We start from the raw sequence: 25,951 nt of genomic DNA on the forward strand, positions 1-25,951 counted from the left end.
TGATGACACTCCTGATTGCCTTAATCTGTTTCAATGGGTCCTTAAGCAAGGCCCTTTTTGCCTTATTGGCCTTTTTGGTTCGGGTAACCCTTGTCCATTCGTCCTCTGACTCAGAGGCACTGTTCCCAGAGGTTCCTGTCTGATCTTCCAGGTTTTCCCGGATTCTGCGAGCCTGGGAATGGCTGGCAGAATGTGGGGACCTGGTCTCCTGTGTCCTGTACCGTTCAGAGGAGTCTTCAGATTCCTCTTTGCTGCCAGGATTTGATGGGTACCCCCCCACTGACCTAACTGGGCAGAGGTTTTCAGGATGCCCTTAATGGGCCTACTCTCCTGGGGTTCCCCACTAAATTGCACTGTGTTTGGGTGCCCATACCCGGATGCCTGCCCATCCATTCCTGGGAGGTACTGGCCTATGAGCCCCATGCTTCTGGCTGGATAGTAATCTGCCATCCCTGTGGCCCGGTGCTCATGTGCGCCAGGGGACATGGGGGTGGCAGAGTCCAGGGACTGAAGAGATAAGTGCTCTGGTACTAGGGCTCCTGAGGTTATGCTCAGGAGTTTCCCTTTCCCAGCAAACCTGGTCTCTATCCGCCCCTGCTCCCTGTTGCAATGCAAGAGCCTGCACCTTCAGTTCCTCAGTTAAGGCCTTACTAGACTCTATCAGTCTCTCCTGCATCGCTACCTGTTGTTGGAGCCTATCATTGTACTGACAGAGAGCCTCGTTTTCTCTCTGTGCCTCCTGATTGGTCCTGGAGTACTGGGCCAGTCTCTGCTGCAGGAGGGTTACCTCCTGAGCTGTGTCCCTATTGGCCTGCTCCTTTCTTGCTAGAGCATCCTCCACCCTCCTGGTGTGCTCTAACAAGTTCTGGTGTTCTTTTTGGAGGTCACCCAGTCCCTGGTGGGCCAGGTGATTTTCTTCCATTTTTCTTTTTAAGTGGCAGACTTCCTGGCCTAAGGTGTCCCTTTCCTGACTAAGAGTCTGCATCTGTACCGTCAGGTCGTCCCTTTGCCTTTGGAAGGCACCAGCTTTCTGGCGCTCCTGGTCAAACTCTGCCTGGGTATCCAGGTCTTTCAAAATCAGTTTATTGCTCTCTGCCTTCTCCCTATCTAGGTGGCTTTGCAGGGTGACTACCTGCTCAGCACATGCCCTATTGAAGTCTAACTGTTGCTCCAGCTTTTTCTGGCTCTGCAGTAGGGAGTCCAAACCTTCTTGGTGCTCCTTCTGCAAGGCCAGAAATCTGGTATCCTGGTCCGCCTTTTCCTGTTGCAGCACATCCATATCCTCCTTTATTTTAGTGATGTACCGTCTGCTGTCATTTTCTGACTCCTGGCTCCTGAGCAGCCTCTGCTCAGAAGAGTCCAGATCAGATTGGGCCTTCTGTAATGCCAGCAGTTGCCTACTCGCCAGATCTTGGCCTTCAGCACATTTGTCCTGCATGGCTCCCATATGTAAATATAAATATGCCGCTACCCTGGCAATCTTGTGGTGCTCATCCTTGGCCTTCGGGGCCAAATATAGTTCACTCAGGGCCACATGTAGGGGACCCTGATCTCCCCATATATCTGACCCTGTTTCAGTGACCTGTTGCGCGATTGGCTGCAACCAGACCGTTTGGTCCTGATGAGTCCACTCACCTCTCACAAATAACTTATGTAAGAAGTGCTCTCTGGCTATTTTCATGTCTACTAAGGTCGTCATTCTAGAGATTGGTCTCTGTCCTGACTTACAGAAGTTTGTATTTTATTTTTGCAAAACAGAACTTTTCCTTAGAGCGTTCCTTAGATGAGTGCTTTACAGCGTAACACAGCGTGGTGATCTGACCGGATATGTGTATCTGGTCAGCTGGCACGCTGTATTAATCTGCACAAATGGTAAATCTAACCCAGAATTTGTAAGAGGATTCAATTCAACACTACAGCTAAGTCAATGCCTAGTCTGGGATACTGAATGGAAACCCTTATTGATATATCTTTATGTCCAGTTCATGCATTCTGGATGACTACCCCTATATAACACCCCTCTCTTGGAATCCCCCTGACCCCACTGAGCCAAGAAGTAGTTCTGTTTTGCAAGTTAAAAGGTTTATTTGAGAATTTAAACAATATATATATATATATATATATATATATATATATATATATATATATATATATATATATATATATATATATATCACACTTTATGATAAATTAATAATTGGATATCACACTTAATCTGAGCAGTAATCAATAATGGATAGTCTGGCACTAGCACACTTGTGAATAGGAACAGAAGAATAAGGTGGTAGAGAATGCTTTATATAAGTTCAGATGGATGCAATGTTGAATGAAAATGCAATACAGAAAATACTCAATATGATTTCAACAAAACAATGTAATCACTTTTCTCTGGCAATCCACTCCCCCCTTTATGCAATGCAAGGAAATGGAAGGAAAGCACACAGTTCTCAGAAATGCAATCAAATGTAATTCAGTTCACCCCAGCAAGCTTAGACTACAGAAGTTTGAAACACAGGCAAAAGTGCTTTGATATGTGCTGGCAATGAAGTGAAAAATATGCTAAAATGCTTTTAATTCCCTCTAGAGGTTCAGGGTGAGTGGTATCTAGTTAATATTAGTCCAGGGTCACCCAGCAATGATTCAGGGATGGTTCTTAAGAGGCAAACGAATTTAGCAGTTCAGGCAAAACAGCTATCTTTTTACAAGTAAAGAAATCGGGCCAAATCGCAAATCGCGGCAAAATTCGCGGGTGCGAGAATCGTGATTACGGAGAAAGTATAAGGAGTAGGAGGTCGGTACTAGGCTTGTTGGAAAGGTAAGCTTCAGGGGAAAGTTAAACCAAGTTCCTAGCCCAAACGGTTACGGAGTTATGAACGATTTTGTGAAGGTTGTTTTTCGGATTTGAAATTTTAAAAGTTCAAAGCGACAGGTTACAGCTTGCAACTAGAAAATGACAGGTGACAGCTTTGCAAATGACAGGTGACAGTTAGGAGGCAGTTCTACTTAGATTAAAATAGCTTGGATTAGATTATTTTAACTAAGAGATTGGTTCTGCACAGTTCTGCTAGGTACTCACAATATATTTAGAAATAGAATGGGCCTCGCCACAGATCTGGTCAACAGGTTTTCTTCACTCGCCACAGACGGTCTCTGCGCACAGCGTCTGGGTCAGCTCTACTCTGCTGGTCTGGTCTAGGTCTCTGGTTCTGATCAGGTCTGTCGGTCCGGATACAGCGGTCTCCGGTTCAGCTGGTCTCTCTCTGGATACAACACTGCTTTCTGGCAAATGACAAGAGTTCTTGCAAAGAATTCAAACAGCTCGCCTGGCTGTGAATAGTGGCAAAGATTTGAGGCCTGCTAAAGAGGGATTTAGCTTGTAGTTGACCTCTCTGCTACACATTCTGAAGTAAAGTCTTGGTCTCTGAAGGTGGATAGATTGAAGTCTCTATGTTGGCTCTCTGGAGGTTGATGGAGGTAAAGTATGGATTTTCCCGGCAGAGCGTCCCGCAGCAAATGGAATAGAATGTCCCTATCTGTCCTGACTGTCTGCTTTTATGTGTTTTGAAAGTGGGTGGAGAGGCTAGCTTTCTAGGCCCTACCCCTCTCCACTTGTCATTGGCCACTTCCTCCTCTTCCCCTTGATTGGAGGAATGAAATGAAGTGTCATCATGATGAGGTCTGTTTATGATACAGAGAACCCACTCCTGTCAACTTTACACACACTCTATATCTGATCCAAATGCATATTTGCACAGGTACACATTTGTTTAAAATGACATGCACCCATCACATATCACATGAGGTATCCCCTGTTCAAACTCTGCTCTTCCTGGGGGCTTGCATTCAGAAATGGCAACATATTTCACTTTTTGGTCGGGTTACCAATATTGGATTTGTCCCCGAATTTACACAAATGTTCGCAAAGCATGTGGGCATTAGGTGGTGGAGTGTCAGATTTTTAACATACATACATTTAGAGAAATATCCTCTTTTCTGCTAAAAACCCCCCTGAACATACCACCGGGTCCTAACACGTCTTCAAATGTGCACAGAAAAATCACAAGAATAATGATATCACTTATAACATTTTCACAAGTCCGCTCTATGAATGATCCATCTTTTTAGATTTATGTTCTTGCCCCAAAGGGGTGTGGTTTCCCCCCAGCACAAGGTTGAATTTCTGTTTTTTCCAGTTCTGCCAAGCTAGCTTGCTCTCACAGGCAGTGCTCCTCCCCTTTCCTTCCAGGAGGAAGCCACATTTACGACTCCCACCAATAAAACATATGCCTGAGTCAGGACAGGGCTTTGTTCAATTTCCTACAGAGCCCAGGTAATTCAATCAGAGAAGTGTCATATCCCTTTTGGTGGGAACAGCAAAAGGCAGCTAGGCCTGGGAACACAGCTGTTGTGCAAGTCTCAACTCCTGTCAGGGGTAGCTGGTGGGCAGAATTCAGTTTCATTAAGCCAGGCCCCAGCTAATGTCACTTTTAGTTACCCAGTTTTCTGCATTCAAATAAAACTAACAATTTTTACATATGCAGCTAGAATGCTGATTCTAAGCTCAAAACTATGACATTTTAACAGTGACAAACTATGTGACACTCAAAAGTAGGTCACTCAGTTAATTTAAACATTTTCGATTTTTGGTAGTTTTAAATCCAGTTTCAGTTAGGCTGCTGCAGACCTGCAGAGCTCAGCCAGTCTTGTTATGAACATTCAAGTCACTTCAGAATATAACTTTACATTGTATCCACCTCTCAGTAAGTCTTTCTTTGGCCTGCTTTGGGTCCATATATCCAGTTTTACACAAATGTCTGGTGTTGTTTTAAAACAACGGCTTTCTGATAGTAGTGAGTACTGGTAATGCAACCATTTTTGGGATTTAAGAAAATTAATTCCCCACAATTCTAGGTTGCTTTTGTCAATCATCATTGCCATTCCCAATGGTTTCAGGCTACTGTGTGGGTAGTCCAATGGTGGTTTTAGGCAGTGCCCTTCTGTGCCCATAACATCGACAAAAATGGGTGGCAGCCTATTCTTCATGCATTTCCCTGGGCATTTTCTGGGAAGCTCTGGCCATCATGATGTTTTCAATGCCAGTACTGCACAGATTTTGTGGTAGGGCTCGGATGCATGGGTAAAAACATCCCACACCACGCCCGATCTGCAGAACACGCTTCGCGTTGCTCTGCACTCACAGCGTGACGTTCACCGCGGCCTGTCCTCTGTATTCCAGGCCTGCACCTGCAAGAAGAAGAAAAAAGAAGGACATCATTAGCCATCCTTACCTGCTAGTTATTCCAGCTCCTGTTGTTTGCTCCAGTGTCCCGAATCTCCAGCATCTCGGCGGATGCTCGCTCTCTCCTTGAAGCCGCAACCTGGGGAAGGAAATAGAAAGACAGCATTAGTAAGCGTTCGCATCTCTCATTTAAACAACATTCGGAAGCACGCTTACCTGAGCGGAACTCGCTGTTGGTTTATTCCTGTTCCAGCCTTCCATCAACCTGCAAGAAAAGGCAAGGCTGATTAACACGCATACTTACTCGACGGCGATTCGGACAACATCTACTCATCGCTCCGCATACTCCGGCCGTTTACCATCCAGAACATCACGGGCCTGCGCCAGTGAAGCAAACTCGGCGGTGAAGCGTCCATCCACGACGCACACCTGCACAGGACTGCAGGACGGAGAGCGCACCATATCGAAATCCAAGGTGAGGACAGCTCTACGGGGTCGTTGAGTTCACAAGGGAGGTGGGCCCAGAGAGGAAGAGATTGCTGGCTAAATCAAAACTCCTGTATTCCAGATTAGATCCTCGGCAGAACAAGAACCCGAGTGATGTGGATCCAGGTTCGAAGGAGTCCCGGCAGGTCCGATGGCGTCCCTGTGGATACCAGATGAGCATTACAGATATTATTAGATGGTGCTGCCGAATTACATTTGTTTGTAATTTTGGGGAGTTTGTCTAAGGTAGAATTTTTTATAGGGCCTGTCACATTAATGATGTACTCTGATGTTAAGTAATGTTGGGTTTTGGAGCCAAGTCTCCTGTTTCTCTGTGGCGTAAGGCAGGGTCTAGTAGTGGTGTTTGTTTGTGGACATTTAGGTATTGGATATAGGGTCGTAGCCGGATCATGGAAAAGGCAAGCCTTCATTTTGGAAGTTTGAGGACTGATTTTAGTGGGATGTGCATCGTAGTCTTGGTTGGTGCACAATGACGGGAGTTTAGGTGTAAGATGATATTGTATGTTAACGCAGGGTTTTAGGAATTTGGTTGGCTGGATGTCCATTGAGGAAGGAAGATTAGTTGTCATTGCTAGATTGAATGTAGGTGTGTTTTGGCATGGGTGGGAGTCCATGTTTAAGTGTGGAAAAGTTGTCATGAGGGTTGAGGCGATAAGGGTCAGGCTGTTAATAAAGCTGAGGATGCCTAAGAATGATATAGATAGTGAGGTCATTTTATTTGCTGGTAAAATATATAGTATGACCTACTAATCCGGCAAGAGTAGAGGAACCTTCTGTAAGGTAGGGCTGATAAGTCATTAGAGTGACTCAATTCAGTCTAACATAGTGTCCTAAAATGAGGACATTGCTCAAGCATAGTAGTATAATTGGTACATTCAGGGTACAGTACTAAAGAGGTAAGGCTGTGAGGCAATATAGCAATGGTATCACAATAGGCGATTCCATGATATAGTGCCTCTATGGCTTGGTTACATTAGTCAGAATGTCACATTGAGGTGGGTAGCCTAGTAATGGTCTGCGAGTTACGTTAGGCTAGTTAGTGCAGTGGTTTGGTGTATGCTAATAAAGGTAAGCGCACAATAGGCTGATCCAAAAGCCGTGGTGTACCGTAGGACTAGGCTAAAGCTTGATGGCACGATAGGCTAGTCCTTTAGGTAGCAATAAGGCTAGACATAAAATACCAATATGGCTAGGTTACATTATAAGCTAGACACATAGAATGGCAATATGGCTAAATAACATGGCAAGCTAGACACATAGAATGGCTAACATGGCAAGCTAGGACCGTAAAGTAACAGTAGGGCTGACTGACATGCTGTGCTAGACACACATTGTTGCAATGTGGCTGAGTAGGAATGTAGGTTAGTATATATAGAACTGGCTAGTAGGTAGGCTAGTCACATAGAGTAATGGCTGGTCTCAACGAGTAACGAGTATTAACAGTAAAAGTAGGTCAGTCCGATGTTAAGATTTCAGAGGAGGAGGAAGGTGAAAGAAGCCTCATGGTAGATTAGTCAGAGGTAGTAAAGTAAATGGTGCTGGATGCATATCAGAATTGCTGATTTCAAGGTTTTTTGATCTAACAATGCAGACAATATAGATAATATTAACTACGTGTTTCTGAAAGACAGTACATTGTTTCTCGATAAGCTTCGGAAATGTGGAACACAAGTTATGCTAGTTAATTGGATGCTATACGTGTATACCATGAGGGTAACTGTTCGGCGGGCACACAAAGCAAGAATAAGACAGTGGTAGCCAACGCAGGGATGTGTGCCAGGTCCTTGCACCAGCGGTCTTTGAGAAGGTCTTTAGAATTCATAGGCGTGACGTTAAAGCCATTGGTATGTGCATGGAGATGTAGCAGATTATCTAAAGTACTTACAAATCTGCCTCTATCTGTGGCCCCTTTCCTCTTCAGCAAGTGTATTTCACATCTGGGTACATGTCTGGTGGGGATTGAGGCTCAATGTTCATTCAATTTAATTCATATACTGATGATATTGTTCTGTTTGTTTTTACGACCATATGGCTACAGGGTTCACTGACAGAGGTGTATCGGTACTTACAAAATCTGGACCTACAAATGAATATCCCTAAGACATAGATCTTAATAGTGAACTCTCCTAGGAGGTTAGTAAAGACAAAGGCTTTCAAATGGACAATAAAGAGGGAACAATTGGAAGTAGTATCTAGTTCCAAATATTTGGGTACAATGATTTTTTGGAAGGGGTAAAAAAAAAGTTGCAAAGAGGCACACACATCCGCTGCCAGGTCTTCTTCGGGCAATTGTGTTTCGTTCATATTTAATTAAGTTGTACATATAAACATGGTGCCAAAGTTCACCTATGGTGCTGAGGTGATCAACTGAGTGGTAGCCTGGGACAAACTCGAGGGGGAGGTCGGAAGCAGGCCGTATGATTCCCGGGGGATGCGCCATTGACTGCAGTAAAACACAAGCGAGGTCGGCTATCCTTAAAGGCGCTCATAGATTGGAAATGTCTCTAACTGTTCGGAGGTCTGCTTTTACCTCCCTCTGGTACAGTCTATTCAAAATTAAGTGAGGTTTGGCTGAGTGTCTCTTCAAAAATATTGGCCACATGGGAAGAAATGTTTATCTCAGTGTTAATAACTTTAGGCTCAACTGTAGAGGAGTTGACTACTTCTTCCCTCAAAGTAAAAAATAATATTGTTAATAGGGAGATGTTGTTGAAATATAAAATACATGGATACTTTAGATGGAATATAAAATCAATTCACACAAATCCGTCCTACTTACGTAAGCATCCTTCTCAAAGGTGCAGAGAAGCAATCTTGCTAATCAAACTTAACAAGGGATGTTCTGGGGGCCACAGCAAAAGTTGAGAAAGATGCAAGGCTGTGTTGCGTCTGTGCTGTGGAAGTTGAAATGCTAAAACACTTGTTTGTGAAAAGTCGGGCCATTGAGGCTGCTCAAAATTATCACTTTGGGTAATATATGGTTAATAAGGTTAATAATGGGATACATTCTTGGGAATTGCCGTGGTACCACTTCGTGTGTGACCCTGATGACACCCTATATTGTGGCAATGAGATATGTGAGCTGCACTGAAACATATTAATGATGATGAATTATGGTTTTTATGGATGTGTGATTGATGAGAGTAATTCATTTGATGAATTAGTGTGACTTTTAATATTGTGTGGTTGTTAATGTGTGTGTATTAAACAAATGCTGTTATACACTACGGCAGAGGCATTGCTAGGGGGGGCTAAGGGGGCTATAGCCCCGGGTCTTTTAGTTGTAGCCCCGGAAAGAAGCTTGGGGACTACAACCAAATGTATATAGCTAGCCCTGAATCCCGCCAGTCCTGACATTAACGTATCCCCTGATCTTTTCCAGACCTAGCAACTACGTGCCGTTTATATTAGCAGTAGGTTGTGATGAAGTGTAAAGATGGTTTTAGATGTGTGACTTGTGATGAAATTCTGCTATGTAATTTTTGATGCTGTATTAATGATATGTTGATGCTGTAGTAATGATTTGTTGAATTGTGGAGATCATGTTTAGACATGTTTTTAGTGAGGAGGTGTGAATTAGGTACAATTTTGTAAGATTCTTATGTGTAATTGATATTATTGTGTTTGTAGCTATTTTCTTGTTATTGCTGTTTTGTGTGAATAGTGTTTCTCTTAAACTATAACACACAATAAATACATCAATTAGTTGATTAAGTCCATATGCATCAGGGAAACAATCCTAGATTCAGGCTAACTGTCATTTTTGAAGGTCCTGGATGAGGATAATTGCAAAACCAGAATTTTCTGGGTGTCAATTGGCTTCAGTCATTTGATAGATGTAGCACACTGACAGGGTAATTCATAGAATTTCGCAGAAAAGTGTCGCAAGCAGCTGGCGCAGAGTGTCCGCGTGCGATTGTCTGCGCCAGGCACGTGCGCTAAAACCGATTTCCGCGCACAGCGTATTCATGGATTTTAGGCTCCCAAACCAGCCGTGGCGCAGAGTATCGCAGCAACCCTGCAGCAGCGCCAGTAACGCCCCCAAGAATGCCCTCGCGCAAGGAAAAGCCATCAAAATCGCTAAATCATCGCAAAGGGCTGCGCTAACCCTGGACCAGTTTACAGGGCTGCCAAACAAGGAACGCAAAGCGGGTAACGTTTATATCAGGGGTACGTGGGAAGTTTTACACGCGATTAGCCAGGTTACGTGTATTACAGGGGTACGCGGGAAGTTTAACACGCGATTGGCCAGGGTACGTGTATTACAGGGGTACGCGTGAAGTTTTACACGCGATTAGCCAGGGCACGTGTATTACAGGGGTACGCCGGAATTATCACACGCGATTTGGCTGGGTACGTGTATTACAGGGGTACACGGGAAGTTTTACACACGATTTGGCTGGGTACGTGTATTACAGGGGTGCGCGGGAATTATCACACGCGATTTGGCCAGGTACGTGTATTACAGGGGTGCGCGGGAATTATCACACGCGATTTGGCTGGGTACGTGTATTACAGGGGTGCGTGGGAAGTTACACACGCGATTAGGCTGGGTGGGTCCTCACAGGTGTTCCCTGTACACCCTCCACTGCCCCTGCAGGCAGCCCACAAAACAGGGGACTACCCTGCACACCTGCTCATGTCCCCCTGCACCCCCACCCACCAGCAGTGCAGGGGCACCCTCCACCAGGCCCCCACTCATGTCCCCTTGCACCCCCACCCCCCAGCAGTGCAGGGGCAGCCTCCACCAGGCCCCCACTCATGTCCCCTATCACCCCCACGCCCCAGCATCCAGGGGCACCCTCCACCAGGCCCCCACTCATGTCCCCCTGCACCCCCACCCCCCAGCAGTGCAGGGGCAGCCTCCACCAGGCCCCCACTCATGTCTCCCACCACCCCCACCCCCCAGCCACCAGGGGCACCCTCCACCAGGCCCCCACTTATGTCCCCTATCACCCCCACCCCCCAGCCACCAGGGGCACCCTCCACCAGGCCCCCATTCATGTCTCCCACCACCCCCAGCCCCCAGCCACCATGGGCAGCCTACACCAGGCCCCCACTCATGTCCCCTTGCACCCCCACCCCCAGCCACCAGGGGCACCCTCCACCAGGCCCCCACCCATGTCTACCACCCCCCTGCCCCCCAGCAGTGCAGGGGCAGCCTCCACCAGGCCTCCACCCATGTCTACCACCACCCCCACCCCCCAGCCGTGCAGGGGCAGCCTCCACCAGGCCCCCACCCATGTCTACCACCACCCCCACCCCCCAGCAGTGCAGGGGCAGCCTCCACCAGGCCCCCACTCATGTCTCCCACCACCCCCACCTCCCAGCCACCAGGGGCACCCTCCACCAGGCCCCCACTTATGTCCCCTATCACCCCCACCACCCAGCCACCAGGGGCAGCCTCCACCAGGCCCCCACTCATGTCTCCCACCACCCCCACCCCCCAGCCACCAGGGGCACCCTCCACCTGGCCCCCACTTATGTCCCCTATCACCCCCACCCCCCAGCCACCAGGGGCACCCTCCACTAGGCCCCCACTCATGTCCCCTATCACCCCCACCCCCCAGCCACCAGGGGCAGCCTCCACCAGGCCCCCACTCATGTCCCCTATCACCCCCACCCCCCAGCAGTGCAGGGACAGCCTCCACCAGGCCCCCACCCATGTCTACCACCACCCCCACCCCCCAGCCACCAGGGGAACCCTCCAACAGGCCCCCACTCATGTCTCCCACCACCCCCACCCCCCAGCAGTGCAGGGGCAGCCTCCACCAGGCCCCCACTCATGTCCCCCTGCACCCCCACCCCCCAGCCACCAGGGGCAGCCTCCACCAGGCACCCACTCATGTCTCCCATCACCCCCACCCCCCAGCCACCAGGGGCAGCCCCCACCAGGCCCCCACTCATGTCCCCTATCACCCCCACCCCCCAGCAGTGCAGGGGCCGCCCCCACCCATGTCTACCACCACCCCCACCCCCAGCCACCAGGGGCACCCTCCACCAGGCCCCCACTCATGTCTCCCACCACCCCCACCCCCCAGCAGTGCAGGGGCAGCCTCCACCAGGCCCACACTCATCTCCCCCTGCCCACAGGCCCTGACAATCCTCAAGCATGTGCCTCATGGCCAGCCACCACAGCCCAAAGACACAACCATGTATTACATGTGCCCATGATACTACTCCAATGGAAACAATGTAAATGAACACATGTGTCTCACACACACACAATGGTTGCAAGTGAACCTGAAAACCCATATCATGACATGCATGAAAACAAACAATGAGATGAAACCACACATTGAAGAATGAAAAAGTCCAAATAATGTATTAAAAACAACAGCAATGGCAATCAAAATTAACCAAAATACACAAGTAAAAAAATTTCAAAATTAAGCAGGCTGTCCCTTTTCAAATTAAAATCAATAAATGATAATCCGAAAAAATATCTTCCAAAGTTCAAGTCCATGAAAAGGAAATGAAGGGAAAAAAGAAATAGAAAACCATTGCTCTATGGCAAAAAATATTCACAGTAAAAAAAAAATATCCAAATCCAAAGTCCAACTATGTACAAAGTATTCAGGGTCCATCATCCCAAGAGAAGAAATGAAACCTACCAAAAAACCTATCTAAAATAGAACTATATACAAAAGGTGGAGCAGTGTCCGTCGACTCCAAATAAAAATAAACTGCAAAGGAAACCTATCACTAAATAACTATATACAATGGTGACGGGCCAGTCCAGCGGCTCACTTAGTGGTGTTCCGGGCCAGGGCATCATCGAACTCCTCGTCTATGTCCCGGAGGCGGTCCTGTTCCATGGCCCCGAGGGACCGCAGGGACGCCGACATGTTCACCTCAAACTCTCTGCGGATTGCCTCGAGGCACTCGGCCCGCCTCAGGGCCCTCCGCATGGAGTTCTCCGCCCTGACCATCGTGAGCCGCGCCTCTTCCGCCTGCCGCCGCTCCGCATCTATGGTGTGGCCCAACCGCTGCCACACGGAAGACACTTCCCGTCCAGGGTCCTCCTGCCCTCCGGCCGATGCCTGCCCCTCCGATGTTGAAGGCCCCGAGCTATCGTGGCTCCCACCTACAGCCTCCTGCTGCTGCAGCTGCTGCTGTCCATGTGCCCTGTCCGATGGTGCCTGCACATCCTCCTCCAGCTGGGGTGCAGTCGTTGATGTGGCCACCCCTGCTGTACGTCCGACTCCCGACTGTGGCAGGGATCTGTTGTCCACCAGCCTGACCGCACGGTCGGAGGCAGCTCCACAGGGCACCCAGGTGACACATGGGTGGGAAGATGGCATGGAGGACGACTGGGGCATAGGGGGTTCTGTGGAGAAGGGGGTCGGAACAAGGTCCAGGAAACGGAGGAATCCAGCCCTGGTGAGCTGTCCCAGTGGGTCAACGCGGTCAACGAGCCATGCGAGAAGACGTGCAGACTCATCATGAAAAGACTGCAGGTCAGCTCGCATGGCCCGTTGACGCAACGCCACCCCACCCTGGACAGGCACAACCTGGTGCAGGATAGCCACATCCGCAGGGAGAGGAAGGCCAGGTGTTGTAAGCCAATCCTCTCCCTGAGAACGGGTCTGGAGGTAGGCATCCCCGCTGGTGCAAGATGATGCAGTGACAGGAGCAGGGACAGGATTGCACACAGGCACCTCCGCGGCGGCCTGTGCTGCCTCATGTCCCTGATCCTGCACTGCACCACTAGCACCAGTGGAATCCCCACCTCCAGACCCCGCCACTGTCGCTTGCACGGCCTCCTCCTCCACCAAACCCCCCACCAACCTGGATGACTCCGTGCCATCTTCCTCCGTTGGGCCTTGTGGGGTCCCAGCTGCCCCTTCTGCTGCCGAGGAGTCCAACTCCAACCTCTGCCTCTTGGACCTCCCCTCGGCAGCTGCGGCCTGGGACGCGGCACCGGACTCCTCACTCCCTGATGAGATCACAACCTGGGAGGGAATCCGGGCCTTGCGTCTCCGGCTGGTGGTGCGACCCCTGCCGCTGTGCTCCACAGCACCTTCTCCGCCCTCTTCATCAGTTGACGCTGCAGACAGGGAGAAAGAAAACACAGGCATCAGGGTACTGTAAAATGTCCTCATACACACATGACAGTTATACATGAGTGGCATGTGTAAACCTCAGACATGGCATCACAATCCCCAACACACATGTCATTTCAACTTGCACACATGAGCCATACCACAGCCATATTGCAACAGCCAGCACCATCCATTCACATACAACAGCATGAGCAGCCAAAGGTCATCCACACATCACATGCAACATAGGGAGTACACTACACATGCACACACAACACCAAACTTGCATGCATGTGTACACCTCTGCCAACTGTCGCAGTGTTTTGATCGACATCCATGTCACACCTGACAATCATTCCTCCACATCCTGTGCCATGCAAGCCCACACACACAAGCACCATCCATGTGTCACACATGAGACCCCTCGCATGTGTCACCCTCACGGCCCTGTACACCCCCCCTACTTGGCCACATAAAAATACATGTTCAACCTGCACACTCCTGGCACACCACCACACGCACAGCTTACAATCAGTATGCATGTACACTTACCGCTCGACTCCAGACGGGTCTGCTTCTCAAGGACCTGGATGTGGAGCGCTGGGGATATGCGTTCCAGGACCCTCATCTGATCTTCCGACAAGTGGCCCCGGCGCCCCTTAGCATCCGCTGCCTTCAGGAGGCGCCGGGCCTTGTTGAGGGTCCTGGACCTGAAGTCCTCCCAAGCGCTTCCTGACACGTTCGTAGTCGCGGACTGCCACCTCCTCCGCGTTGATGGCAGTCACGATGTCCATCCAGATCCGAGTCTGTCCTTCTTTGTCGGCGCGCAACCTTCCGAAGAGGGCATCATACTGCCCCAGGACATGCTCCACCAGGACACCAACTTCGGTGGCACTGAAGCTGGTGCCCCTCTGCCTCCTTGGCCGGGGGTTGCCACTGGTGCCAGATGTTGCAGTGCCCGACATGGCAACCCCAGAGGCAGGAGTGGGTGGGCAACTGGGTCCTGGGGCTGGGCTGTGGGGCGATGGAAAAGCAGTCGGGAGTCTTCGGTTCCAGCAGGGGTGGTCACAGCAACAGCACCCCTGGCTGATGTGCAGGCAGCAAATGGCAGGGCACGTGGGCAGCAGGCAGTCAGGCAGCAGCAGATGGCAGGTGGGAGCGTGCTCAGGGCTCTGGGGGGCAGTAATTTGGTCTGCTAGGCAGGAGCGTGGTCTTCCGTGTGTGAACGCGTGGCCAGCTTGATACGGAGTGATTTGGCACGTGAAAATGCAACACGTCTGCGTGTAATTCGAGGAAAGGCCCTTAGCGCGTAAACGCGTCACCAGCGTATGCGCGTCTATGAAGTCACGTGCACGTTGAATAGGGCACACGTTGGAAAATGTTGCGTGTTAAAAAAAATGAAAGACACGCCCGAGTGTCAAAGCGTGTAATTGGTGGAAATGGCCTTAGCGCCTACACGCGGAAGTGACAAAGCGTGTAATTGGTGGAAATGGCCCTACACGCAGAAGTGACAAAGCGTGTAATTAGTGGAAATGGGCTTAGCGCGTACACGCGGCAGTGACAAAGCATGTAATTGGTGAAAATGGCCCTACACGCAGAAGTGACAAAGCGTGTAATTGGTGGAAATGGGCTTAGCGCGTACACGCGGCAGTGACAAAGCGTGTAATTGGTGAAAATGGCCCTACACGCAGAAGTGACAAAGCGTGTAATTGGTGGAAATGGCCCTAGCGCGTACATGCCGTGTAAGTGACGCTGGACGTGTGGGCCTGCATAAAAGGTACGTGTAGAACACCATTTCCTTGTACGTGCTTTTCGTGGAGAGCGAGTGGGTGAATTCTGTACTTCTTGTCGTTTCACACGCGATTTACTTCACAGCGTTTCAAGTTCGTACTCCCTGTTACCGCTGACAGCTTTTTCTCTTTTTTCTCTTTTTCTGGTTTTCCTGGGCCTGTTCCCTCAAACAGTGTTCCCTTCTACTCTTGTCCTGTCTCCTCAGACAGCGTACAAATCTTCTTTTGGCGGGGGTGTTGCCAACCAAACGCGCTACTTTTTCACGCTCTTTTTCCTGGCAGACGGTGAGTCACGCACGTATCTAACATCTGTGCTTGCCCCGTGTGTAGCCTACCCCTTCAGAGGTCATTCTAGGCTGCGTGTGACACGCATACGTTCATTCTTGTGTTACTGGATGCCACAGCGTAGTGCAGGTTTTTCTTTCCGAGACGTGGTCTAGGAGGGGTTGCGTGCACGTCATCTCCCTTTTTTGGGCTTCCTGTGCGTTGCGTGACCCGTCATCTTTCCCCAGGGGTCACATTCAGCCTTGCTAGAGCACTAGGGTACAATTACCATCTGGTACCCAACCCCTTTGACCCCCAATTGCCCAGGACAATGGTTTACAGCCACTCCCATATGCACATTAACATCAGTGCCATGGTTGGGAGGCGAGGATTCCGTAAGGGTGGCAAAGGTGGAAGAGCCACAAGTGGTGGCCGTGGTGGATCCGGTAGGGGACGTGGTCGTTACTTGCAGGGTGACCCTGTCCCCCCATGTGTGGAGGACCAGTCAAGGGCACCCATAATCCCCCCCCCGGTTGAGGCTGATGTGGCTGACACCATCCATGCTCAGCCCTTGTTGGACCAGCCCATTGTGGCACCAGACCTGGCTGACTCCATGGCTGACTTCCAGGTCAGCAGGCCTATGACACGTGCACTGGTGCACGTTGATGTCATCAGGCCACGTGGATCTGGGGCAGCAAGGTCATCTGCTGCCCCAAGTAGGCAGGGTGGAGAGGCTGCAGGGGCAGCTGCGGCTCCATCCACCCCAGCTCTCACACAGCCAGCCAGGACAGTGTCGGTCCTAGTCCATCCTGCTGACATTCCCCCTGACACCATTACACTTGAGCCAATGCATGTACCAACTCCCATGCTGAGTGTGCAATCCCACACTCCTGATACAGAGTCCACCAGGGCTCCTGCCCCTAGTGTCCAGAGCGGCGCAGGACACTCAGGATCACCACCACCTTCCAAGCAGAAGAGGAAGAGTGCTCGTCCGGCACAGGCTGATGCCCCAGACACGGCTACACAGTCCGGCCCGTCGAGGAAGCCCAGCTTCACGGATGCCGAACTGAATGCACTTGTCGAGTATGTGTCCGGACATGATAACGAGATGGTCATTGTTGCAGGATCCAAGACCACACCTGCACAACGCCAGGCACACTGGCAGACTGTTGCGGACATCGTAAGTGCCCTTGGAATCGTGAGGCGCACAGCCAATGATTGCTATAAACGCTGGAATGACCAAAACCGCAGGGCAAAGAATAAACTGGCCTCAAGTCATGCCGCAACTCTAGTGACTGGAGGTGGGTCTCCAGTAGAAGACATGGAACTCACTCCACATGAGTCAGTCGCTGGGACCTACGTCACGGAGGAACAGATCCAAGGCGTGGGAGATCTGCCTGATTATGAGGCATTGTCCGGTGAGTGCACATGCATGTGTGTGTCATCCATGTGCATGGTGTGTGTGTGAGGGCTTCTGTTTGTGTGCCAGGTGAGGGTGTGTGCGCCTGAGTCGTTTGGGTCACCCATGTGCTTCATGCAATACAGCCTGCGCAGCAGCATTTGGCCATAGCAGTATCCCTTCTGCCAACAGTAGACATCTAGGCCAACAGCACGCCAGTTGCCCTTGAAGTGTCACCTTGCCACAACATTGTTGCTTATTTTTCTCTGTTCATTCAGGCAGATTGTTTGCATTCCACCACTTTTACTAGGCATTTCTCAGTCCTCTAGTCACATGTCTGACATGGCTATGGTAAAGTGGAGTGACTTTGTTACCTGGATATCATTTGTTCACACATGTCCCTGTGCAATCGGACCATTTTGGACTGGCAGCTCCAGGTGAAAAATCAGACCTGTTTGAATTAGAAAAGCTATTACATGCGGGAACTGGACTGAATGAATAAGTGCTGCCCTCCTCTCCATCTTCACTCAATAGCAATGGTACATGCCATCTGTGTGATGGCATGTGTATTTCACCTGGCAATCACAGGCCAATGTGTGATGCCACTGCCAGGCAGCATGCAGAAAATGTGTTCATCTTCCATCTTGGTGTCATCAGTGTGTGCCATTTGCCTGCCCTTCATACGCAGTGAGGGTGCATGCATCGGAGGGTTTTAGTCATGTGGAACATGTGTCAATCAAGTACTGGTTCTCTTGCTTCTCAGCCCTCATTGTGTGCCATGGTGCTAATGCCTGTTTCCATTTATTTGCTTTTATGTCTTTGCAGGGGAAGACGCACCTGATACTGCTGGGGTTGTGGAGATGGTGCAGACCCAGGAGGGGTCCGAGGGCCGACCGACCACCAGTGAGGGACGTGGTGTGGTGGTGGGTGAGAACCCACAACTGCTGCAGGTCGTGCTCTCAAGGGGTGTCTCTGGCTGCACCTCCCCCGAGCTGTACTCAGGTGTTGATTCGGATGATGAGACCTATGTGCCGTCGCAGGTGAGTGTTCCTGGGAGGGATTCTGTTCTGTCCCACCCACCTGCACCAGGGTCAGAACCCTCAATGGGGATGTCAGTGTTGGCAGCTACGCCTTTGGTGGTTACGGATGCAGGGTCACACTCCGCGACATCTGATCCTGTTCCTGGGCCAGCAGATCAGAGGGGGAATGCAGTCCTGCAGCCTCAGGCAGTGCCGGCACAGCAAGGCGCAGTTCGCCTTGCCCCAGACAGGTGTGGTGCCCACCGACGTGGTGGCCGTACGCCACCTGGCAATACCGCATGGGAGCAATCCATTTACGGTATGGCAACCCAACAGGCAGCATCATCAGAGATGATGGCTCAGGCCATGGATAGGGTGGCCACTTCCATTGTCCCCCCCGAAAGGCTGATGGAGCGACTACAGCAGGCAACCGACTCCATCTGCCAGTCACACAGGGAGGACATGTTGGCGTCCAACAGGGACAGGCGGGCGGCACTGGCGACTCTGCAGGAAGCCATCTCCATAGAGTCCCAGGGCCACAGGGAGGACTGTGGGCCTGGTGGAGGCTGCCCCTGCACTGCTGACTCTTGTTGAGCTTGAGGCTAGAAACAAACCGAAGGACAGAACAGCATCTGGAGAGTCTCACCCGTACGCTCTCAGCTGAGATGCAGGCAACGAGGGCGGAGGTCCGGGCATCCCGTGAGTTGTTGCATGGGGACCTCCACACACTCATCCTCCAGAACGAGACCTACCACACCCGCATGCTTGCAGCCATGGAGGAACAGACTAAGGCCTTGCGTGGGCTGCCTCCCATAGTGCAACCACCTCCGGATGCAGCTGCACAGGGTGATAATAGCGACAGCAGTGATACTCCCACAATAGGGAAGCCGTGTGGGCCATGAGCCCATGGAGGTGTTTTTTTTTCCCAAGATCCACACAGGTGGGTTTTGGTGTGCACCCTGTCCTCGGACCTCCTGGGTGGCCTCCCCAACCCCCCCGGGCCCATTAATGGCCATTTTTGATTTTTTTTATTTTTTTTTGGACAATGTGTTGCCTTCCGTGGCTCCTGTGGGCATACGCTGCATTGTGGCTGGGCACATGCAGGCTTGTCATGTATTTGGTTCAGATGCTTGGGTTTTTGTCACACACACCCCTCCTGCTTCCCGTTTCCATGGGCTTGCAAAGGGTGTGCCCAAGTGACATTGACGTACATGGTGACATTGGACTCCCACTACATGTGTGGGTAGTCTAGTCAATACTGTGTATACATTCCTAGTGCATATTGCTGTTGTGTTGTACACTGCATGTTGTATTGATGTGTAACTCATCATCCGTGTCTACCTCCTAATTTGCAGGTCCTTTCCTCATGTCTACACAAGGCCCTCTAGTTTGGAGATGGGGTCCATGTTGGCAGCAGTGCACCTACAACTCTACATGGCGGCAACACTGTACAGTTGGAAGTGGTGAGAGTGCAGGCATTTTCAGGTGGTGAGACTACTAATTCCTTACATTCGTAATGTCATGTTAATGGTAGTTTTGAGGGTCAGTGGCTGATAAGTGTTATTGCTAAATACCTGCTCAAGTGTGTTGTTGGTCCTGCATTACTGTGAGCATTTCAGGTGTCGCGAGTTTCAATTAGGGACACTGTACATTGTGACACTTGTGTCATGTTGTGGGGATTACTTTGTTTACCTGCACATAGCATGACATGGCACGGTGTGTCGTGTGGCGGTGCTGGGGATGGGTTGGGTGACATGGCACTGTCCTCATGTTGCATTTTGCAAGTGGGTATTCATTTTGGCTGCTTGAATGTGTTTTTTCACAAAACTGCATTGGTGGTGTCTGTGTAGTTAGGGATGCACACATTGTAACACTTCCAGGTGAACAATCTCAGGCTGATATGGTTTTGACGGTTGATTCTCCAGACATTCAGGATCAGTGTCAGGTTGAGTCATCATTGATTGTCAGATGGTATGTGCCAGGGCAGTGTGCACTCCACAGGGGTGTGATTTCTAGGTGAAGTAATTAGCCACTAGCTGGGTACGGGCTGCCTCCCCCCGTGCCCTTTCCCCTCCCATGCGCAGCGGCCGTGCATGTGGTTGGGGATGTGGGGCCACCACCATGTCCACGGCCAGGCCCCGGCGTGTTGCAACGTTGTGCAGGACACATGCTGCCACTATGATCCTGCACACTACTGGGGGAGCGTATAACAGCTGCCCGCCAGAACGGTCAAGGGAGCGAAAGCGTGACTTAAGCACTCTGAATGTGCGCTCCACTATGCCCCGGGTTGTAATGTGGGCTGTGTTATATCTTACCTCGGGTGGCGTGGTGGGGTTCCGAATTGGCGTCATCATGTGGGGGCTGAGAGGGTAGGCACTGTCCCCTGTGGAGGTGGTGATTGGTATCATTGGTGGGGTTGTGACCTTGCTCAGTTTCTGACATGCATGCATGTGCAGTGGCATTCATACTCACCAAGCAGCCATGTATCGCCATGCCGCCCAGCTTCTAGGTCCCGGCTTAGGGTGGACATTCGGTAAATGAAGCTGTCGTGGGTGGACCCGGGATATTTGGCATATACTGAGGTGATGATTCCCTTGGCATTACATACTACCTGCACGTTGATGGAATGGCAGTGCTTGCGGTTCCTATAGATGTGCTCAGACGCCCTGGGGGGACGTAGAGCCACATGGGTGCAGTCGATGGCACCTAGCACTTTGGGGAATCGTGCCACACCGTAAAAATCCAGGGCGGCAGCATGCCTTTCTACAGGTGTTCTGGGCAGGTATATGTGCCTACGGACTGATGGGCGTGCAGTGATGATGTTCAAGACCTGGTGTAGGCAGCGTGACTGCGTGGCCTGTGACACCCCACCCACTATGGCACTTGTCCGCTGAAATGATCCAGTGGCTAAGAAGTGCAGTACATTGAGGACCTTCTCCAGGGGGCTGAGTGCTTGGGAGCACAGGGTGGGTGATGTGAGGTCATCCTCCCACTCACTCACCAGGTCCAGTATTATGTGTGGTGGAAACCTGTACCTCCCATACACCTGGTCATCAGGCATCCCGAAAAGGCTGGTTCTGGGTGTGAATATTCTGGCCCTGACTATCCTCCTCCTCCTCCTTTGGTAGCCCACGGCCACTGCTGCTAGGAACGGTATATTCATCCTGGCGTCTGAGCTTGTTATTTTGTTTGCGCGCAAATTTATGCGTCGCGGGTCGACGTATGCCTGCTTCCTACTGGCGTACGTGTTTGTTTGCGCGTGTTGTAGGCGAGCGTTTGAAACTTCCCGCGCACACCTGAAATCCAGTACCCAGGCCAATAGCGTGTGGAAATTCCCGCGCACCCCGGTATACAGGTGCGCTGACGTACTCGCGTGTGTAAGTGCCCCCGCACCCTTGAAATACACGTACATAGGCCAATCGCGTGTACGCGCACTTTTGTCCAATTACACGCGATGACACTCTGACGTGCAGTCTTTCCTTGTGTGCTCCGTCATCACGTGCTATGAGGGAAACACCCGTGCGGGTCACGTCACAGACGCGCTTACACGCTGAGGGCCTTTGGTCCAATAGAATCGCGTATGCGTGCTGACGCGCTTACGCGCTAAGGGCCTTTCCTCGAATTTCACGCTGACGTGCAGGATTTTCACGTGCCAAATCACTCCATATCAAGCTGGCCACGCGAAAACACACGGAAGACTACGCTCCTGCCCAGAAGGCCGAATTACTGCCCCCCAGTGCCCCGAGCAGCCTCCCACGTGCCATCTGCTGCTGCTGCCTGCCTGCCTGCTGCCACCGTGCCCTGCCATTTGGTGCCTGCACATCAGCCATCTGCAGGGGTCCAGTTGCTGTGTCCACCCCTGCTGGAACTGAAGACTCCCGACTGGGATAACATCGCTCCACAGCCCAGCCCCAGGACCCAGTTGCCCACCCACTCCTGCCTCTGGGGTTGCCATGTCGGGCACTTCCACATCTGGCACCAGTGGCAACCCCAGGCCAGAGGGGCAGAGGGGCACCAGCTTCACTGCCACCGAAGTTGGTGTCCTGGTGGAGCATGTCCTGGGGCAGTATGATGCCCTCTTTGGATCGTCCCGCGCCAGCAAGGAAGGACGGGAGAGGATCTGGGCTGACTGTGTGGTTGCCATCAACGCGGAGGGGGTGGCAACCCGCGACGTCCAGAAGATCAAGAAGCGCTGGGAGGACTTGAGGTCCAGGACCCTCGTGAAGGCCCGGCGCCTCGTGGAGGGGGGCCGGGGCCGCATGAGTTCCATCCAGATGAGGGTCCTGGAACGCGTACGCCCAGCGCTCCATGGCCAGATCCTTGAGAGGGAGACCTGTTTGGAGTTGAGCGGTAAGTGTCCAAGCATTGCTGTGTGAGACAGGGCATGTTGCAGTGTGCTGGTTGTCTGATACTTGCCTGTATGTGTGACATAGGCCATGTACGCATGTATGTGTGCAGGGACATCATGGTAATGCATGTGCGACCAGTGATGTGTGAACCACATGGTCGTTGCATGTGTTTAAATGCAACATGGGGAGCCCTATGCAGATTTTACACATGAGAGCATGCCAGTCTCTGTTCCTGGACATGGGTGGGGGTGAGGGATGGGTGCTGATGCCAGGTACATATATGGTAGCCATGTCTGTGTGCCTGACCTGCGTGTCTGTGACTTGTGAATGCCATGGATGCATGACACATGTGTGTGACAATGCACAGATTCACTGATGCAGCCTAGTTACCCTTGTATCCGCTGTGTTTGGGGTGTATGAGGCCAGGTGGATGTGACTGAGGTGAAGTGTGTGCATGTGATAGGCATGACCCATGATGCATGTGAGTTCCATATCATTGTATGTTTCAAGAGTCCATTGGACATGTATGGAAATGTCCATGGCATGCACCATGCCTGTTACTGTGTGTGTTTTGCCTGGACTGACCCATGTGTTGTGGAGGGACATGATGGAAGTGTACTTTGACAGTGGTACTCATCTGCTATTGCTTCCTGTCTAGGGGACCATTGTACAGTACCCTGATGCTTGTGTTCTATGTCTCCCTCTACGCAGCGGCTAGTGAAGAAGAGGGCGGAGACGGCGCTGTGGAGCAAGGCGGCGGGGATGCCCCCACGGCTGCAGCGGAAGGGGTGAGTGAGCCCCCACAGGGGCCTGCTACGGTGGAAGACGGTGAGGAGCCATCCAGGTTGGTGGTTTCCACAGAGGAGGAGGAGGCCACCACTGAGGCACACATGGGGCCTGGTGGGGGCATCCCTGCTGGTGCAAGTGGTGCAGTCCAGGGGCAGGGGCAGGAGGCAGCACAGGTCACCGTGGAGGGGCCTGTGCATGTTGCTGTCCCTGACCCTGTGAGTGCACCACCATGCACCAGCAGGGATGCCCTGTCCCAGGCCCATCCGCAGGTAGAGGGGATGTCCATGTCACCTGACTCCCCTCCACCTGCGGATGAGGGGACCCGTGTCCGTATGGAGAAGGTCCTGATTGGGGTTGCGATGCGCGCGGGTGCAATTCGTGATGACGTGCATGCTTCCCGGGAGGAGCACGCACATCATCACGAAGAGCACCGTGCCGACGTGGCCCAATTGGGATCTTCCATGTTTGGGGGTTTCCTGCATGTGTCGGCCAATCTGGCGGCCCTCTCCTCCTCTGTGGAGGCTATACACCGGTCGTTCTCCTTGCTGTCTTCCGGCCCAGATGCCACCAGGGCCCCCTGTGGACCTGCCCTGACCTATGCAGCCAGCTCGGTGGGGATCCCATCCCTGCCACAGTCGGGAGTCGGAGGTCCAGCAGGGGTGGACACCACAGCAACTGTACCCCAGCAGATGGAGGATGTGCCGGCATCATCAGGCAGGGCACGTGCACGACGGCGTCGGTGGATTCCATCAGCCTGGATGCCGTCGTGCTGGCAGAGGCAGTTGCGTCGGAGGCAGCAGCAGAGTCAACGTGGGAGGCATCATGGCTCGGGGCCATCAACATCGGAGGGGCAGGCATCGGCCGGAGGGCAGGAGGACCCAGGACAGGAAGTGTCTTCCGTGTGGCTGCGTTTGGGCCAGCAGATAGGTGCGGAGCGGCGGCTGGCGGAAGAGGCGCGGCTCACGATGGTCAGGGCGGAGAACTCCATGCGGAGGGCCCTGAGGCGGGCCGAGTGCCTCGAGGCAATCCGCAGGGGGTTGGAGGAGCAGATGGCGTTGTCCCTGCGGACCCTCGGGGCCATGGAACAGGACCGCCTCCGGGACATAGACGAGGAGTTTGATGATGCCCTGGCCTGGAACACCACGGAGTGAGCCGCTGGACTTGCCCGCCGCCTTTGTATATAGTTCTTTAGTTTTAGGTTTCCTTTGTTTCTTCTTATGATTTGGAGTCGACGGACACTGCTCCACTTTTTGTATATAGTTGGATTTTAGTTAGGGTTTTTTGTAGGTTTCCTTTGTTCAGTTTGGCTCATGGACCCTTGGATGTTTTGTACATAGTTCTTCATTGGATTGTTTTATTTTTTTATTTTTGATTTATTCTCCATGGAGCAATGGTCTTTGCATTTATTTTTATCTCTCGGATTGATTTTATATTTAATGTGACTTTGAACAACATTTTTTTGGATTTGGATTTGTAGTTTTGATTTTTTTGGACGGACATGCAGCTTATCTTTTTTTCATTGCCATTGTAGTTTGTTTCATTTCATTTGCATTCAATTTTTTTTAATACAATTTTGTTTTCATACTTCACTGTGTGGTATCATCTAATTGGTTTCATGCATGTCATGTTGGGTGTTTTCCCATTCATTTGCAACCATTGTGTGTGACCGACATGGGTTCATTTGCTTTATGAACATTGGGGGTGTAACATGTAATTTCCATTTCCATGTGGGTGAATGGGTTACTTGGTAGGGCCTTTTGGCTGTGGAGGCTGACCATAACGCACATGATTGGGGATTGTGAGGACCTGGGTGCAGGGGGACATGAGTGGGGGCCTGGTGGAGGCTGCCCCTGCACTGCTGGGGGGTGGGGGTGGTGGGAGACATGAGTGGGGGCCTGGTGGAGGCTGCCCCTGCACTGCTGGGGGGTGGGGGTGGTGGGAGACATGAGTGGGGGCCTGGTGGAGGCTGCCCCTGGATGCTGGGGGGTGGAGGTGGTGGGAGACACGGGTGGGTGCCTGGGGGAGGCTGCCCCTGCAGTCCTGGGCGGTGGGGGTGCAGGGGGACATGAGTGTGGGCCTGGTGGAGGGTGCCCCTGGAGGCTGGGGGGTGGGGGTGGTGGGAGACATGAGTGGAGGCCTGGTGGAGGCTGCCCCTGGTGGCTGGGGGGTGGAGGTGGTGGGAGACATGAGTGGGGGCCTGGTGGAGGCTGCCCCTGCACTGCTGGGGGGTGGGGGTGGTGGGAGACATGAGTGGGGGCCTGGTGGAGGCTGCCCCTGGATGCTGGGGGGTGGGGGTGGTGGGAGACATGGGTGGGAGCCTGGTGGAGGGTGCCCCTGCACTGCTGGGGGGTGGGGGTGCAGGGGGACATGAGTGGGGGCCTGGTGGAGGGTGCCCCTGGATGCTGGGGGATGGGGGTGGTGGGAGACATGGGTGGGAGCCTGGTGGAGGGTGCCCCACACTGCTGGGGGATGGGGGTGGTGGGAGACATGAGTGGGGGCCTGGTGGAGGGTGTCCCTGCACTGCTGGGGGGTGGGGGTGGTGGGAGAAAT

This window comes from Ambystoma mexicanum, chromosome 5q (assembly GCF_040938575.1).
Source record: "Ambystoma mexicanum isolate Mex_15411 chromosome 5q, UKY_AmexF1_1, whole genome shotgun sequence".
NCBI classification, from domain to species: Eukaryota; Metazoa; Chordata; class Amphibia; order Caudata; family Ambystomatidae; genus Ambystoma; species Ambystoma mexicanum.